Source organism: Coregonus clupeaformis, chromosome 12, assembly GCF_020615455.1.
Source record: "Coregonus clupeaformis isolate EN_2021a chromosome 12, ASM2061545v1, whole genome shotgun sequence".
Taxonomy (NCBI): Eukaryota; Metazoa; Chordata; class Actinopteri; order Salmoniformes; family Salmonidae; genus Coregonus; species Coregonus clupeaformis.
In genome coordinates, this window is record NC_059203.1 from 38,053,839 (window position 1) to 38,072,786 (window position 18,948).

At 42.3% G+C, this 18,948-nt stretch overlaps 1 protein-coding gene across 2 annotated transcripts in view; it reads right to left on the reverse strand.

Moving 5' to 3' along the window:
• Positions 1-18,306, reverse strand: part of LOC121577595 (ras-related protein rab7-like) — a 45,865-nt gene extending 27,559 nt beyond the window's left edge. Inside the window, exons 1-2 of one of the 2 annotated variants that reach the window (XM_041891327.2) lie at positions 17,972-18,306; positions 14,417-14,537 (exon numbers count right to left, since the gene is read on the reverse strand). The gene's annotated coding sequence lies outside the window, so the exon portion shown is untranslated. The remainder of the gene's footprint in view (positions 1-14,416; positions 14,538-17,971) is intronic. The other variant, XM_041891326.2, reaches the window with a different exon arrangement.
• Positions 18,307-18,948: the final 642 nt, after the last annotated feature.

An 18,948-nucleotide genomic window follows, 5' to 3' on the forward strand; every position in this document is an offset into this window, starting at 1 on the left:
AGACGGGCCTGGACATGCGCTGGCTTGAGCAGGGGGACAGGTGTCTTTTATACAGGTAACGAGTTCAAACAGGTGCAGTTAATACAGGTAATGAGTGGAGAACAGGAGGGCTTCTTAAACAAAAACTAAACAGGTCTGTGAGAAGAGGAATTCTTACTGGTTGGTAGGTGATCAAATACTTATGTCATGCAATAAAATGCAAATTAATTACTTAAAAATCATACAATGTGATTTTCTGGGTTTTTGTTTTAGATTCCGTCTCTCACAGTTGAAGTGTACCTATGATAAAAATTACAGACCTCTACATGCTTTGTAAGTAGGAAAACCTGCAAAATCGGCAGTGTATCAAATACTTGTTCTCCCCACTGTATATATTCCCCTTTATTACTTTCCAACCCCACCACCCTTTACCTACTTGGAGTAAACTAGTGAACAACAATGCTTAGGCCTCTACTTCCAGTTTATACCTACTATCTACAGTGGGGAAAAAAGTATTTAGTCAGCCACCAATTGTGCAAGTTCTCCCACTTAAAAAGATGAGAGAGGCCTGTAATTTTCATCATAGGTACACGTCAACTATGACAGAGAAAATGAGGAAAAAAAATCCAGAAAATCACATTGTAGGATTTTTAATGAATTTATTTGCAAATTATGGTGGAAAATAAGTATTTGGTCAATAACAAAAGTTTCTTAATACTTTGTTATATACCCTTTGTTGGCAATGGCACAGGTCAAACGTTTTCTGTAAGTCTTCACAAGGTTTTCACACACTGTTGCTGGTATTTTGGCCCATTCCTCCATGCAGATCTCCTCTAGAGCAGTGATGTTTTGGGGCTGTCGCTGGGCAATACGGACTTTCAACTCCCGCCAAAGATTTTCTATGGGGTTGAGATCTGGAGACTGGCTAGGCCACTCCAGGACCTTGAAATGCTTCTTACGAAGCCACTCCTTGTTGCCCGGGCGGTGTGTTTGGGATCATTGTCATGCTGAAAGACCCAGCCACGTTTCATCTTCAATGCCCTTGCTGATGGAAGGAGGTTTTCACTCAAAATCTCATGATACATGGCCCCATTCATTCTTTCCTTTACACGGATCAGTCGTCCTGGTCCCTTTGCAGAAAACAGCCCCAAAGCATGATGTTTCCACCCCCATGCTTCACAGTAGGTATGGTGTTCTTTGGATGCAATTCAGCATTCTTTGTCCTCCAAACACGACGAGTTGAGTTTTTACCAAAAAGTTATATTTTGGTTTCATCTGACATTCTCCCAATCCTCTTCTGGATCATCCAAATGCACTCTAGCAAACTTCAGACGGGCCTGGACATGTACTGGCTTAAGCAGGGGGACACGTCTGTACTGCAGGATTTGAGTCCCTGGCAGCGTAGTGTGTTACTGATGGTAGGCTTTGTTACTTTGGTCCCAGCTCTCTGCAGGTCATTCACTAGGTCCCCCCGTGTGGTTCTGGGATTTTTGCTCACCGTTCTTGTGATCATTTTGACCCCACAGGGTGAGATCTTCCGTGGAGCCCCAGATCGAGGGAGATTATCAGTGGTCTTGTATGTCTTCCATTTCCTAATAATTGCTCCCACAGTTGATTTCTTCAAACCAAGCTGCTTACCTATTGCAGATTCAGTCTTCCCAGCCTGGTGCAGGTCTACAATTTTGTTTCTGGTGTCCTTTGACAGCTCTTTGGTCTTGGCCATAGTGGAGTTTGGAGTGTGACTGTTTGAGGTTGTGGACAGGTGTCTTTTATACTGATAACAAGTTCAAACAGGTGCCATTAATACAGGTAACGAGTGGAGGACAGAGGAGCCTCTTAAAGAAGAAGTTACAGGTCTGTGAGAGCCAGAAATCTTGCTTGTTTGTAGGTGACCAAATACTTATTTTCCACCATAATTTGCAAATAAATTCATTAAAAATCCTACAATGTGATTTTCTGGATTTTTTTTCCTCATTTTGTCTGTCATAGTTGACGTGTACCTATGATGAAAATTACAGGCCTCTCTCATCTTTTTAAGTGGGAGAACTTGCACAATTGGTGGCTGACTAAATACTTTTTTTCCCCACTGTATATACTTATTATGGACACAGTATGCTTACATTATTAGTTATCTTGTTATTATTTGTTGTTAGTTGTTATTAGTCCCATCCTTCAATTCCATTCAACACCTCCCATCTATCTTTTAACACCATCCATATAGGATTTCTATTTGCCATATATATTTCAACTGTACTGTGATGTCTTACAAAAGTTCTGAACCTTTCTATTCTCATTGTTTCTACAGATTGTGCATTGAAAATAAACATTTTTGCTAAAAGTATTATTATGTTATTGATCGATTGACTATGACTTTTCAGATCACCCAGTAATGCTATCTGCAAGGTTAGCTCCAGGTAAATATTGCAATCCTTTATCCATTCCTGGACCTGTGTCCAAAAACAAGCTACAAATGGACAGTACCAAAACAAATGATCTAATGATTCTGTCTCTTCGCAGCAAAATCTGCAGAGCTGGGAAGATTGTATCCCTCATATAAATAACATTATATTGGTAGCAAGAATTTTATATAATAATTTAAAATTGAAAGATTCTAAGTTTTGAATCCGGTGTCGTTTTGCGTATCAGTTCATAAACACTATGCCATGGGATCGGTACGTCAAAAATCTCTTCCCAATTATTTTGCAATCTATATGGGACGGCTGTCAATCCTTTGGTCCTTAAATGAAACTGATATACTTTTTTATTTATCACAGTTTTCCTTAACCAATTATATTCTTTAATGCAAGGCCGACAGACAAGTTCCTTACTTTCTCCCCCTTCCACTTTCCTCTTCCATTTTTGCGGTAAGGCTGCAATTATTTGGTTGTAATTTTGGGTAGAGCAGACATTTGCATATGTTTTTGTTAGCTGCATGTGCGACATAACTCCACCAGTCCTACCGATAATATCATTTACGAAGATTATACCTTTTTTAAACATTTTGTCAAAAAAACAAGTTTTTGGTCAATTAGTATATTTGAGTTTAACCACAATATTTGTTGCATTATTTGTTCTGTCGTTTCTGGAGGATTAAATTGAAATTGCAACCAACTTTCTATGGCTTGTTTTAGAAATAGTGATATTTGGGAGATGATCTCCTTTTCAAATAACTGAAAGTGAGTGGTTGTAATCTGAATAAAGGGAAAAAGGCCATTCTTGAACATTGGGTGAGACAATCTTACTAATTTGCTAGAGAACCAGTTCGGATTTAAGTATAACTATTGTATGACTGAAGCTTTTAGTGATAGGTCTAATGCTTTAATATTTAATCATTTCTGTCCTCTGAATTCATATTCATTATATAAATAGGCCCGTTTAATTTTGTCTGGCTTGCCGTTCCAAATAAAATGGAATATTTCTTTCTCATATAATTTTTAAAAAACTGTTCGCTAGGCGTAGGCAAGACCATAAACAAATAGGTACACTGGGATAATACTAAAGAGTTAATCAGGGTGATTTTTCCACAAAATGAAAGGTATTTCCCTTTCCATGGTAGCAAGATCTTATCTATTTTTGCTAACTTTCTATTAAAAAATGTATTGAAGTGAGATCATTTATTTCCTTTGGGATATGTATTCCGAGTATATCCACATCACCATCAGACCATTTTATTGGTAAACTACATGGTAATGTAAATTTTTTATTTTTTAGTGATCCAATATGTAATATAGTACATTTGTCATAATTTGGTTGTAATCCAGAGAGGTTAGAAAATGTATCTAGATCCTCGATGAGGCTGTGGAGGGATTCTAGTTGTGTATTTAAAAGAAAACATGAATCATCAGCGTACAATGACACCTTTGTTTTTAAGCCCTGGATTTCTAATCCCCGGATATTATTGTTGGATCTGATTTTAATAGCTAACATCTCGATGGCCACAATAAATAGATATGCCGATAGTGGACAACCTTGTTTCACTCCTCTTAACAGTTTAACACTTTCTGAGAAATAGCCATTATTTACTATTTTACACCTAGGGTTACTATACATGATTTTGACCCATTTTATAAAGAGATTCTCCAAAATTGAAATGCTCCAGGCATTTATATATATACCCCAGTCGTACTTTATCAAATGCCTTTTCGAAGTCTGCTATGAATAGCAGGCCTGGTTTCCCAGATTTTCAATAGTGTTCCATTGTTTCCAATACTTGCCTGATATTATCTCCAATGTACAGTGGGGAAAAAAAGTATTTAGTCAGCCACCAATTGTGCAAGTTCTCCAACTTAAAAAGATGAGAGAGGCCTGTAATTTTCATCATAGGTACACGTCAACTATGACAAACAAATTGAGAAAAGAAAATCCAGAAAATCACATTGTAGGATTTTTTATGAATTTATTTGCAAATTATGGTGGAAAATAAGTATTTGGTCACCTACAAACAAGCAAGATTTCTGGCTCTCACAGACCTGTAACTTCTTCTTTAAGAGGCTCCTCTGTCCTCCACTCGTTACCTGTATTAATGGCACCTGTTTTAACTTGTTATCAGTATAAAAGACACCTGTCCACAACCTCAAACAGTCACACTCCAAACTCCACTATGGCCAAGACCAAAGAGCTGTCAAAGGACACCAGAAACAAAATTGTAGACCTGCACCAGGCTGGGAAGACTGAATCTGCAATAGGTAAGCAGCTTGGTTTGAAGAAATCAACTGTGGGAGCAATTATTAGGAAATGGAAGACATACAAGACCACTGATAATCTCCCTCGATCTGGGGCTCCACGCAAGATCTCACCCCGTGGGGTCAAAATGATCACAAGAACGGTGAGCAAAAATCCCAGAACCACACGGGGGGACCTAGTGAATGACCTGCAGAGAGCTGGGACCAAAGTAACAAAGCCTACCATCAGTAACACACTACGCCGCCAGGGACTCAAATCCTGCAGTGACAGACGTGTCCCCCTGCTTAAGCCAGTACATGTCCAGGCCCGTCTGAAGTTTGCTAGAGTGCATTTGGATGATCCAGAAGAGGATTGGGAGAATGTCATATGGTCAGATGAAACCAAAATAGAACTTTTTGGTAAAAACTCAACTCGTCGTGTTTGGAGGACAAAGAATGCTGAGTTGCATCCAAAGAACACCATACCTACTGTGAAGCATGGGGGTGGAAACATCATGCTTTGAGGCTGTTTTTTCTGCAAAGGGACCAGGACGACTGATCCGTGTAAAGGAAAGAATGAATGGGGCCATGTATCGTGAGATTTTGAGTGAAAACCTCCTTCCATCAGCAAGGGCATTGAAGATGAAACGTGGCTGGGTCTTTCAGCATGACAATGATCCCAAACACACCGCCCGGCAACGAAGGAGTGGCTTCGTAAGAAGCATTTCAAGGTCCTGGAGTGGCCTAGCCAGTCTCCAGATCTCAACCCCATAGAAAATCTTTGGAGGGAGTTGAAAGTCTGTGTTGCCCAGCGACAGCCCCAAAACATCACTGCTCTAGAGGAGATCTGCATGGAGGAATGGGCCAAAATACCAGCAACAGTGTGTGAAAACCTTGTGAAGACTTACATAAAACGCTTTGACCTGTGTCATTGCCAACAAAGGGTATATAACAAAGTATTGAGAAACTTTTGTTATTGACCAAATACTTATTTTCCACCATAATTTGCAAATAAATTCATTAAAAATCATACAATGTGATTTTCTGGATTTTTTTTTTCTCATTTTGTCTGTCATAGTTGACGTGTACCTATGATGAAAATTACAGGCCTCTCTCATCTTTTTAAGTGGGAGAACTTGCACAATTGGTGGCTGACTAAATACTTTTTTTCCCCACTGTATCTTCCATGTAAAAAACCTGTCTGATTAGAATGAATAATATCCGACAATACCTTTTTAATTCTATGCGCTATACATTTTGCTAGAATTGTTGCATCACAACACTGAAGTGTAAGGGACCTCCAATTTTTTTAATGGACTGGATCTTTATATTTTCCACTTGTATCCTGTTTCAGTAATAATGAGATCAGACCTTCTTCTTGAGTGTCAGATAATCTACCATTTACATAGGAGTAGTTAAAACATGCTAATAACGGTCCTCTTAGTATATCAAAAAAGGTTTGGTATACCTCGACTGGTATGCCATCCAACCCTGGAGTTTTCCCGGACTTAAAGTCTTTAATTGCATCTAGAAGTTCCTCCTCTGTAATTTCACCTTCACATGAGTCTTTCTGTATGGCTGTTAATTTTACATTATCAATAGAAAAAAAAGATCTACAATTAGCTTCAGTTAGAGGAGATGGAGGCGACTGAAACGAAAACATATGCTTAAAGTACTTTGTTTCCTCCTTCAAAATATCATTTGGTGAATCATGGGTTACTCTGTCAATTGTAACCAGTTTCATTAAATTATTTTTGGTAGCATTCCTATGTTGAAGATAAAAAAATAATTTGGTGCATTTTTCCCCATATTCCATTCAGTTTGCTTTATTTTTTATAATATATTACACTTGATCTTTCTTGAATAAGTTTCTCCATTTATTTTTGTTTTTCCTGTAATTTATTCTGTTACAGTTTTTATTGCCATCTATCTGTTCTGTTAGACTTTCTATTTCCTTTGTTAGTATAAACTCTTTTGACCTAAATTGCTTTTGTTTTCGAGATGAGTACTGAATTGCATGGCCTCTAAAGGCACATTTAAAGGTGTCACATACAATAAGGGGATTTGCTGTACCTACAGTGGGGAAAAAAAGTATTTAGTCAGCCACCAATTGTGCAAGTTCTCCCACTTAAAAAGATGAGAGAGGCCTGTAATTTTCATCATAGGTACACGTCAACTATGACAGACAAATTGAGAATTTTTTTCTCCAGAAAATCACATTGTAGGATTTTTAATGAATTTATTTGCAAATTATGGTGGAAAATAAGTATTTGGTCAATAACAAAAGTTTCTCAATAATTTGTTATATACCCTTTGTTGGCAATGACACAGGTCAAACGTTTTCTGTAAATCTTCACAAGGTTTTCACACACTGTTGCTGGTATTTTGGCCCATTCCTCCATGCAGATCTCCTCTAGAGCAGTGATGTTTTGGGGCTGTCGCTGGGCAACACGGACTTTCAACTCCCTCCAAAGATTTTCTATGGGGTTGAGATCTGGAGACTGGCTAGGCCACTCCAGGACCTTGAAATGCTTCTTACGAAGCCACTCCTTCATTGCCCGGGCGGTGTGTTTGGGATCACTGTCATGCTGAAAGACCCAGCCACGTTTCATCTTCAATGCCCTTGCTGATGGAAGGAGGTTTTCACTCAAAATCTCACGATACATGGCCCCATTCATTCTTTCCTTTACACGGATCAGTCGTCCTGGTCCCTTTGCAGAAAAACAGCCCCAAAGCATGATGTTTCCACCCCCATGCTTCACAGTAGGTATGGTGTTCTTTGGATGCAACTCAGCATTCTTTGTCCTCCAAACACGACGAGTTGAGTTCTTACCAAAAAGTTCTATTTTGGTTTCATCTGGCCATATGACATTCTCCCAATCCTCTTCTGGATCATCCAAATGCACTCTAGCAAACTTCAGACGGGCCTGGACATGTACTGGCTTAAGCAGGGGCACACGTCTCGCACTGCAGGATTTGAGTCCCTGGCGGCGTAGTGTGTTACTGATGGTAGGCTTTGTTACTTTGGTCCCAGCTCTCTGCAGGTCATTCACTAGGTCCCCCCGTGTGGTTCTGGGATTTTTGCTCACCGTTCTTGTGATCATTTTGACCCCACGGGGTGAGATCTTGCGTGGAGCCCCAGAAGGAGAGTGATGGAGTGCTGCATCAGATGACCTGGCCTCCACAATCACCCGACCTCAACCCAATTGAGATGGTTTGGGATGAGTTGGACCGCAGAGTGAAGGAAAAGCAGCCAACAAGTGCTAAGCATATGTGGGAACTCCATCAAGACTGTTGGAAAAGCATTCCAGGTGACTACCTCATGAAGCTGGTTGAGAGAATGCCAAGAGTGTGCACAGCTGTCTTCAAGGCAAAAGGTGGCTATTTGAAGAATCTCAAATATAACATATATATATTATTTGTTTAACACTTTTTTGGTTACTAGATGATTCCATATGTGTTATTTCATAGTTTTGATGTCCTCACTATTATTCTACAATGTAGAAAATTGTAAAAATAAAGAAAAACCCTGGAATGAGTAAGTGTGTCCAAACTTTTGACTGGTGCTGTATATACACTATATATACAAAGGTATGTGGACACCCCTTCAAATTAGTGGATTCGGCTATTTTTTACCATCTGGCAGTCCGGCGGACGAATCTGGGTTTGGCGGATGCCAGGAGAACGCTACCTTCCTCAATGCATAGTGCCAACTGTAAGGTTTGGTGGAGGTGGAATAATGGTCTGGGGCTGTTTTTCATCGTTCGGGCTAGACCCCTTAGTTCCGGTGAAGGGAAATCTTAACGCTACAGCATACAATGACAATCTAGACGATTCTGTGCTTCCAATTTTGTGGCAACAGTTTGGGGAAGGCCCTTTCCTGTTTCAGCATGACAATGCCCCTGTGCACAAAGCGAGGTCTGTAAAGAAATGGTTTGTCGAGATCAGTGTGGAAGAACTTGACTGGCCTGCACAGAGCCCTGACCTCAACCGATGTTCCCTAAAAAAATGTTGGGCACTGACCAAACTTGAACTTTGTGAGAATTCTGTGCAACTTCCGGCTCGCATTTACAGTGAACACTGAGGCTGTAACCTTAGAGTTTTATACAGTAGCCAATAGCCTATTGTGGCTATTTGAGCATAATGTAGGCCTACCAACAGAACCAATGGAGCAAATCCCATAACATTTTCACGTGGAAATAGCTTTTGATTTCTATGTTGTAGCCTATATGTGGTGTTCAATACAGGCCTACATTGCATGAGACTTTCTTTTTAAGGTCAAGACATTAATTTATGATTTTGTACTTAGTCTGTAACACCATGGGCCAAAAAGGTGACTGTAAATTGCATTGTATTGTGTTGTATGATGCAAGAAACCACTTTACAAAATACAATTAAATATTATTATTACAATACAGAGAATTAGACACCCTTGAATTATTTGCATATTCAAGACTGTCTCAAAATACAACACTGCCTCTTTAATTAAGACATAAGCTGTTTACATGACTCGCTTTTCAAAGACATCTTGAAATGTAGCCTACACGTTTTGTGCTCTTGAAGGAAGCAGTAACTCCCCATTGCTGACCTATACGTATCTATAACTGTGCTAATAACTCGCTAACTAGCAAAGAATATCAACAAATGTTCACACGCACAGCTCTGAACTAATCTGAAAAGTGCATTCATTCACTCGCAGGTGATTGAAAGACCCCTTGTGGGCTACCTGCCCGAATTCTACTCTGTTGCGCTCTGGCTATATAGTGTAAGCTAATGGGGTGAACTCAGTGAAGTTCAGTCTCTTGAGCCTCTGCGCAGCTTGGCATTTCTTCTGCGCGGCAGTCCTGGAGGAGGTGCGCAGTCACGCACGCGCACAGCTTAGAGGGAACATGGACCTCAACCCCATCGAACACCTTTGTGATGAATTGGAACGCCGACTGCGAGCCAGGCCTAATTGCCCAACATCAGTGCCCCACCTCACTAATGCTCATGGCTGAATGGAAGCAAGTCCCTGCAGCAATGTTCCAACATCTAGTGGAAAGCCTTTCCAAAAGAGTGGAAGCTGTTATAGCAGCAAAGGGGAGGACCAACTCCATATCAGTGTCCACATACTTTTGGTCATGTAGCAACTTAGCAATTAGGATTTTTTATTTGTATTGTATTTATTATGGATCCCCATTAGCTGCTGCCAAGGCAGCAGCTACTCTTCCTGGGGTCCAAACATATTAAAACACTTACATTACTTATAAAACAAAATATAAAACAGTACATCATTTAACATTATTACACCACTACCTATCTACAATACAAAATGTTTAATACCGCCATACAACAATATCACAGTGTGTGTGTGTATGCACACAGCGCCGGAAGAAGATGGCTGCCGTTTTACAGCCCTCTAACCAATTGTACTATTATGTGTGTTTTTCCGCGTTATTTGTAATTTATTTTGTACATAATGTTTCTGCCATCGTCTCTTATAACCAAAGAGAGCTTCTGGATATCAGGACAGCGATTACTCACCTCGTATTGGACGAACACTTTTTCTTCAACGAGGCGTTCGCGAAGGATATTCTACAGACACCCAACAAGGCCCAGATCCCCGTCATTCGCGTGAGGAAGAGACGGAGATATCGTGGACGCAGATCCGGGTGCCTTGTAAGGATCCGACGGCGAACGAGTAAACTGCCTCTCCCATCAATCCTATTAGCCAACGTTCAAGCTTTTGAGAATAAAATGGACGATTTAAGATTACGGTTATCCTACCAACGGGACATTAAAAACTGTAATATCTTATGTTTCACGGAGTCGTGGCTGAACGACAACAATGACAACATTCAGCTAGCAGGCTATACGCTACATCGGCAGGACAGAACGGCAGACTCTGGTAAGACAAGGGGCGGCGGTCTGTGTATATTTGTAAACAACAGCTGGTGCACAAAATCAAATACTAAGGAAGTCTCAAGGTTTTGCTCGCCTGAGGTAGAGTATCTTATGATAAGCTGTAGACCACACTATTTACCAAGAGAGTTTTCATCTATATTTTTCATAGCTGTCTATTTACCACCACAAACCAATGCTGGCATTAAGATTGCACTGAATGAGTTGTACAAGGCCATTAATCAACAGGAAAACGCTCATCCAGATGCAGCGCTCCTAGTAGCCGGGGACTTTAATGCAGGGAAACTTAAATCCGTTCTACCTCATTTCTACCAGCATGTTAAATGTGCAACCAGAGGGGAAAAAACTCTAGACCACCTTTACTCCACACACAGAGACGCATACAAAGCTCTCCCTCGCCCTCCATTTGGCAAATCTGACCATAACTCTATCCTCCTGATTCCTGCTTATAAGCAAAAACTGAAGCAGGAAGCACCAGTGATTCGGCTAATAAAAAAGTGGTCAGATGACGCAGATGCTAAGCTACAGGACTGTTTTGCTAGCACAGACTGGAACATGTTCCGGGATTCTTCAGACAGCATTGAGGAGTACACCACATCAGTCACTGGCTTCATCAATAAGTGCATCGATGATGTCGTCCCCACAGTGACCGTACGTACATACCCCAACCAGAAGCCATGGATTACAGGAAACATCCGCACTGAGCTAAAGGGTAGAGCTGCCGCTTTCAAGGAACGGGACTCTAACCCGGACGCTTATAAGAAATCCCGCTATGACCTCCGACGAACCATCAAACAGGCAAAGAGTCAATACAGGTCTAAGATTGAATCATACTACACTGGCTCTGACGCTCGTCGGATGTGGCAGGGCTTGAAAACTATTACAGACTACAAAGGGAAGCACAGCCGCGAGCTGCCCAGTGACACAAGCCTACCAGACGAGCTAAACCACTTCTATGCTCGCGTCGAGGCAAGCAACACTGAAGCATGCATGAGAGCACCAGCTGTTCCGGACGACTATGTGATCACGCTCTCCGTAGCCGATGTGAGTAAGACTTTTAAGCAGGTCAACATTCACAAGGCCGCAGGGCCAGACGGATTACCAGGACGTGTACTCCGAGCATGTGCTGACCAACTGGCAAGTGTCTTCACTGACATTTTCAACATGTCCCTGACTGAGTCTGTAATACCAACATGTTTCAAGCAGACCACCATAGTCCCCGTGCCCAAGAACTCTAAGATAACCTGCCTAAATGACTACCGACCCGTAGCACTGACGTCTGTAGCCATGAAGTGCTTTGAAAGACTGGTCATGGCTCACATCAACAGCATAATCCCAGAAACCCTAGACCCACTCCAATTTGCATACCGCCCCAACAGATCCACAGATGATGCAATCTCTATCGCACTCCACACTGCCCTTTCCCACCTGGACAAGAGGAACACCTACGTGAGAATGCTATTCATTGACTACAGCTCAGCATTCAACACCATAGTGCCCTCTAAGCTCATCACTAAGCTAAGGATCCTGGGACTAAACACCTCCCTCTGCAACTGGATCCTGGACTTCCTGACGGGCCGCCCCCAGGTGGTAAGGGTAGGTAACAACACATCTGCCACACTGATCCTCAACACGGGGGCCCCTCAGGGGTGCGTGCTCAGTCCCCTCCTGTACTCTCTGTTCACCCATGACTGCATGGCCAGGCACGACTCCAACACCATCATTAAGTTTGCCGATGACACAACAGTGGTAGGCCTGATCACCGACAACGATGAGACAGCCTATAGGGAGGAGGTCAGAGATCTGGCCGTGTGGTGCCAGGACAACAACCTCTCCCTCAACGTGACCAAGACAAAGGAGATGATTGTGGACTACAGGAAAAAAAAAGAGGACTGAGCACGCCCCCATTCTCATCGACGGGGCTGTAGTGGAACAGGTTGAGAGCTTCAAGTTCCTTGGTGTCCACATCACCAACGAACTATCATGGTCCAAACACACCAAGACAGTCGTGAAGAGGGCACGACAAAGCCTATTCCCCTCAGGAGACTAAAAAGATTTGGCATGGGTCCTCAGATCCTCAAAAAATTCTACAGCTGCACCATCGAGAGCATCCTGACTGGTTGCATCACCGCCTGGTATGGCAACTGCTTGGCCTCTGACCGCAAGGCACTACAGAGGGTAGTGCGTACGGCCCAGTACATCACTGGGGCAAAGCTCCCTGCCATCCAGGACCTCTATACCAGGCGGTGTCAGAGGAAGGCCCTCAAAATTGTCAAAGACTCCAGCCACCCTAGTCATAGACTGTTCTCTCTGCTACCGCACGGCAAGCGGTACCGGAGTGCCAAGTCTAGGTCCAAAAGACTTCTCAACAGCGTCTACCCCCAAGCCATAAGACTCCTGAACAGCTAATCATGGCTACCCGGACTATTTGCACTGCCCCCCCACCCCATCCTTTTTACGCTGCTGCTACTCTGTTAAGTATTTATGCATAGTCACTTTAACTCTACCCACATGTACATATTACCTCAACTACCTCAACTAGCCGGTGCCCCCCGCACATTGACTATGCAACGGTACCCCCCTGTATATATAGCCTCCCTACTGTCACTTTATTTTACTGTATATATAGCCTCCCTACTGTCACTTTATTTTACTTCTGCTCTTTTTTCTCAACACTTTTTTGTTGTTGTTTTATTCTTACTTTTTTGTTTAAAATAAATGCACTGTTGGTTAAGGGCTGTAAGTAAGCATTTCACTGTAATGTCTGCACCTGTTGTATTCGGCGCATGTGACCAATAAAATTTGATTTGATTTGATTTGTGTGTGTCTCTTCACAGTCCCTGTTGTTCCATAAGGTGTATTTTTACCTGTTTAAAAAAAAAATCAGATTCTACTGCTTGCATCAGTTACCTGATGTGGAATAGAGTTCCATGTAGTCATGGCTCTATGTAGTACTGTGCTCCTCCCATAGTCTGTTCTGGACTTGGGGACTGTGAAGAGAACTCTGGTGGCATGTCTTGTGGGATACAAGCACACAACAATAATGGTTATGATAAATTAGGCATTGTTGCGATCTGTTGCGAGTACTCAAACAGTCAAAAAATTGCAAATGCCCATCCCTATTTGCAGGACAGACATCCCAGCTCAAAGTTATACAAGTAACTCAGAAATGCTACTGACAGTTTGCAGCACGCACAAAACAAATATTAAACAGCAAGGCTCTTGAGCCAGGAGGGAATTCTCTGCTGTTACCAAGAGAAGCTTGATTTTGCAAGAAGCTAACTACTTCGCTAGATAACTTGCTACTAAATTAGCAAACCAAATGCACAACTGCAGAGCATTTAGCACATTTTAGACAGTTAACTTAATAGTTATAAGATATCTAGCTGCCAAACATTTAGTTGTGAATTCCATAGAGTAACTAGATCACCTGGCGTGTGCTGCACAACAGTGGGTGACTCACAAGGCTCCAGTCTCTCGTTGTTGTGTACTTGTAAACAAACACCATGTGACTGGGGCCTAATGCTAAGCTTCATAATGGAAAATAATGTGGTGAAATTAAGAAAGCATTTTATCTCCTAACGTATTGCACAAGTTGACTACATGTATACACTTGAAAAGTAGCTACAAATATTCAAATGTAGTATTAAAAAACGTCAAAATAAATAGTTTATTGAATAATTATCCCCTGGCTATTTCCAAATACCCCAGTATACACTGCCCAAGCCTCCCATCCATCCACAGCACTCTCTCCAGTCTCCACTCTCCCTTAATTAAGTGAAACACAGGGATGTCCCATCTGGCCAAAGCCTGACACTTCTCTCCATTTTCAGAGCAGACACTTGTAAAAAAGGTTCCAAAATAACAACACTTACACAACACCTGGATAGATGTCACTCTCTCTTTCTCTCTCTCTCTCTCTCAGTTGTCCCAGCTGTGGCTCTGTGGGGTCAGTGACCCTTCGCGTCCAGACCTTGTGATCCACTCTGTCTCGCTCTGTGAACAAGTCATAGCCCATTAACAAGCCCTGTCTTTCTATTGACAAAATACTAACTAGGCCTCTGGATCTGTACTCATAATACAACCCATAGGCGACCGCCAGCAGACATCTAACTACAGACAACTGCTCCACCTGTGAGACTTTTAAAGATTGTTTAGCCATAATCATAAATCCAACATTGATATGATAATGACGGCTATATTTACAAACAGTCTAATTTAAGGCACTGCACAGACACCAGAGTTGGCCAAACACTCTAGTTTTCCTCTGAGTACAAGAACCCCTTCAGTCCTCCTGCTCTGCTCTCCATTGACTAGTGAAGTGTAGTGAGGTAGGGGCCATTGTTGAATACTTTGAAAATCCTCGCTTTCTCGCTTCTTTGAAGAACTCATTGGCTTCCCAACACTTATGACCTGTGTTTACCCAAAGGAAACAAGGAATAAAGGGCAAACTTTTAAAGCATTCGAACAGGGCCAGTGTATTGACTCTGGAGCGTGGAGAACAGCCCTTCAGGATGGCCCACTGGGCATGCCAACACCACAGTCTCGTACATGACTACAGAGAAGACTACTGACCTTTGACCTCCAACTCAGAGAGGCTAGGGGTCAGGTAGTCTTGAGTTCCAGTATTTATAGAGGTTCTCCATAACTTGAAGAACGGATTCCTAGAATACCGGGTTGATCGTCTGACTGTGCTCGCTAGAGTAGGCAGTGATTCATGGTTGTATTTCACATTTCATGGTCATTAATATAGTAGGCATTGTTCTCTTGTGGGAGTAGCATGACATCATGCATAACACGATGACTCCAGCAAATCCCAAACAGTGTTCTTTGGTTATGGTCTGATGCCCTCTGCCCTCCGTCTCCTCTGTCAATGATGTTGGATTCTGAACACTGCACAGGGAGGGAGAGGTGGAGAGGCAGCTGGGACCAGTCACTTCAATGATTTGTATGCACATACACCCACAGATACAGTGGCACATTCAGACACAAACTCTAAATATAGGCTAGATGTGTTGTGCATAAATAACCCTGATGAGATTAACTCATTTCCAAACATGTCACATACTTAACACCCTCAACGCTACCAGGTTGACAGCAGCACCTGAGTCCCTGCTAGTTTGACTCCCGCAGCTGGAGATACTGTGAGTTTGACACTGATGCTCTAACGAGGGGAAAGGGCACTGAGTCATCTCTATGCTGATGAAATGCCTAGCTGGAAAGCACAGTATTATGCCTAGGTTGTAGTGGAACTAAACTCAGCAAAAAAAGAAACGTCCCTTTTTCAGGACCCTGTCTTTCAAAGATAATTCGTAAAAATCCAAATAACTTCACAGATCTTCATTGTAAAGGGTTTAAACACTGTTTCCCATGCTTGTTCAATAAACCATAAACAATTAATGAACATGCACCTGTGGAATGGTCGTTAAGACACTAACATCTTACAGACGGTAGGCAATTAAGGTCACAGTTATGAAAACTTAGGACACTAAAGAGGCCTTTCTACTGACTCAGAAAAACACCAAAAGAAAGATGCCCAGGGTCCCTGCTCATCTACGTGAACGTGCCTTAGCCATACTGCAAGGAGGCATGAGGACTGCAGATGTGGCCAGGGCAATAAATTGCAATGTCCGTACTGTGAGACGACTAAGACAGCACTACAGGGAGACAGGACGGACAGCTGATCGTCCCCGCAGTGGCAGACCACTTGTAACAACATCTGCACAGGATCGGTACATCCGAACATCACACCTGCGGGACAGGTACAGGATGGCAACAACAACTGCCCGAGTTACACCAGGAACGCACAATCCCGCCATCAATGCTCAGACTGTCCGCAACAGGCTGAGAGAGGCTGGACTGAGGGCTTGTAGGCCTGTTGTAAGGCAGGTCCTCACCAGACATCACCAGCAGCAACGTCGCATATGGGCACAAACCCACCGTCGCTGGACCAGACAGGACTGGAAAAAGGTGCTCTTCACTGACGAGTCGCGGTATTGTCTCACCAGGGGTGATGGTCGGATTCACGTTTATTGTCGAAGGAATTAACGTTATACCGAGGCCTGTACTCTGGAGCATGATCAATTTGGAGGTGGAGGGTCCGTCATGGTCTGCAGCGGTGTGTCAGAGCATCATCGGACTGAGCTTGTTGTCATTGCAGGCAATCTCAACACTGTGCGTTACAGGGAAGACATCCTCCTCCCTCATGTGGTACCCTTCCTACAGGCTCATCCTGACATGACCCTCCAGCATGACAATGCCACCAGCCATACTGCTAGTTCTGTGCGTGATTTCCTGCAAGACAGGAATGTCAGTGTTCTGCCATGGCCAGCGAAGAGCCCGGATCTCAATCCCATTGAGCACGTCTGGGACCTGTTGGATCGGAGGGTGTGGGCTAGGGCCATTCCCCTCAGAAATGTCTGGGAACTTGCAGGTGTCTTGGTGGAAGAGTGGGGTAACATCTCACAGCAAGAACTGGCAAATCTGGTGCAGTCTATGAGGAGGAGATGCACTGCAGTACTTAATGCAGCTGGTGGCCACACCAGATACTGACTATTACTTTTGATTTTGACCCCCCCTTTGTTCAGGGACACATTATTCAATTTCTGTTAGTCACATGTCTGTGGAACTTGTTCAGTATATGTCTCAGTTGTTGAATCTTGTTATGTTCATACAAATATTTACATATGTTAAGTTTGCTGAAAATAAACGCAGTTGACAGTGAAAGGACGTTTCTTTTTTTGCTGAGTTTATAACCAACACTCCAACTGAATATAACCAAAATACTAATGAATAGTTGTCATAATATAAACTAGTATAACTGTTAAATGGGATTTATAGGAATCCTACTGTAAAGTTAGTTGTTACTTTAACAACCCCAGTCTTCGCCTAATCTGCAACCCATGACACTGCATTATAGAAGTCGGATCACATGGGAGAAAGATTTCCCCAAGCTCAGGACCAATAAGACGTTTGTTTTACAATCGACTCACTGGGATCCTACGTGTGACATATCTAACAAACAATGCGTGAATCAATCTTTTGTACAAAGAAATGATATGTAATGTTCCATAAAATATTTGTGGTTTTTAAACATGGAAGCTTAGCTATTTGAAAGGTCCTGAACCTCTTCAATTTGCGGCGTCGTTGTTGTTCAAACTCTCCATTCCAAGTTGTTAATGGAAAACATGTCCACATTAGAACGCAATGTTCACTCTGTCGGAGCTGACAGGACAGGAGGCCCACGGTTACACGTCCTCGACCTATTGCTCAATTCGTCTGCAAGAGGCCGCCCCACTGTGACCGTCACCCATGTCTTGCATTCCCCCCGTCGCGTCGGTAACGTTAGACCATGAACAAAAGCTTTTCGTATGAAATAATGTTATAGTATGTCGCAGTCATTAGCTAGTTAATTATATCTTAGAGCTTACCTTCGACTTCCAACACACCAGACCGCTGTTTTCGACCTGCTGTATTGTCTCAGGTCAGCCTCTTGCTGGATTTGAATAACTGTCACGGGCAAAACAGATAGCTAGCTAACGTAATGCGTTAATGTATCGAGTTGGTGCCTGTAGCTTGCGATGCTTATCTCTCTTTGATATTCAGCTTCCCCGATGACTATTTTCAGACTCCCTTCACATTAGTGTAAATACAAATATCTAGCTATATAATTTTAGTTCAGATTTTGTTGTCTTGTCTTTTGCCCTGGTTTCTTTTCGCGACTGATTTTTTTCTCTCACTTCCTCCAAAACAACTAGTCTTGCATCACCGCGCTGTAACGTAATCACGCACAAACATGATACACCACGCCCACTTACTGCACCAGAAATTGATCTTTAATAAGTTTGTAAATACCTTGGCTTTTGTTTTTTACTGTCCAGATGTAAATTAATCTATTCTTAAAAGTTCTCCAAATTGCAATAGCACATTTGCTCTGATATAACATGCCAGGCTAAAGAACACCATGAGCAGTAGGAGCAGCGTATAAATGAACAGCGTATATGGCTTTTTTTATTTTTTTGTCATTTAGCAGACGCTCTTTTTCCAGAGCGACTTACAGTTAGTGAGAGCATATATATATATAATTTTTTTTTTTCTTCCATACTGGCACCCGTGGGAATCGAACCCACAACCCTGGCGTTGCAAGCGCCATGCTCTACCAACTGAGCTACACTATGCTCCATAAAACGTTGGCGTATTATGTTACCCAAAGCAGACTGGCTCGAAACATACCACACATTTGTAGTCTATAGCACATAGCATAATATAGCCCCTGCCTAATATCTGGAAGAGTAGCCTATTTTGTTTTTCATGTAGGGCTGAAAATGTAGTTTAGGAGCGCTATTGGTTATTATTACATTTCTTTGATGGAGACAGCAAATATGAGTACCACTAGAGGGCAGTCTTC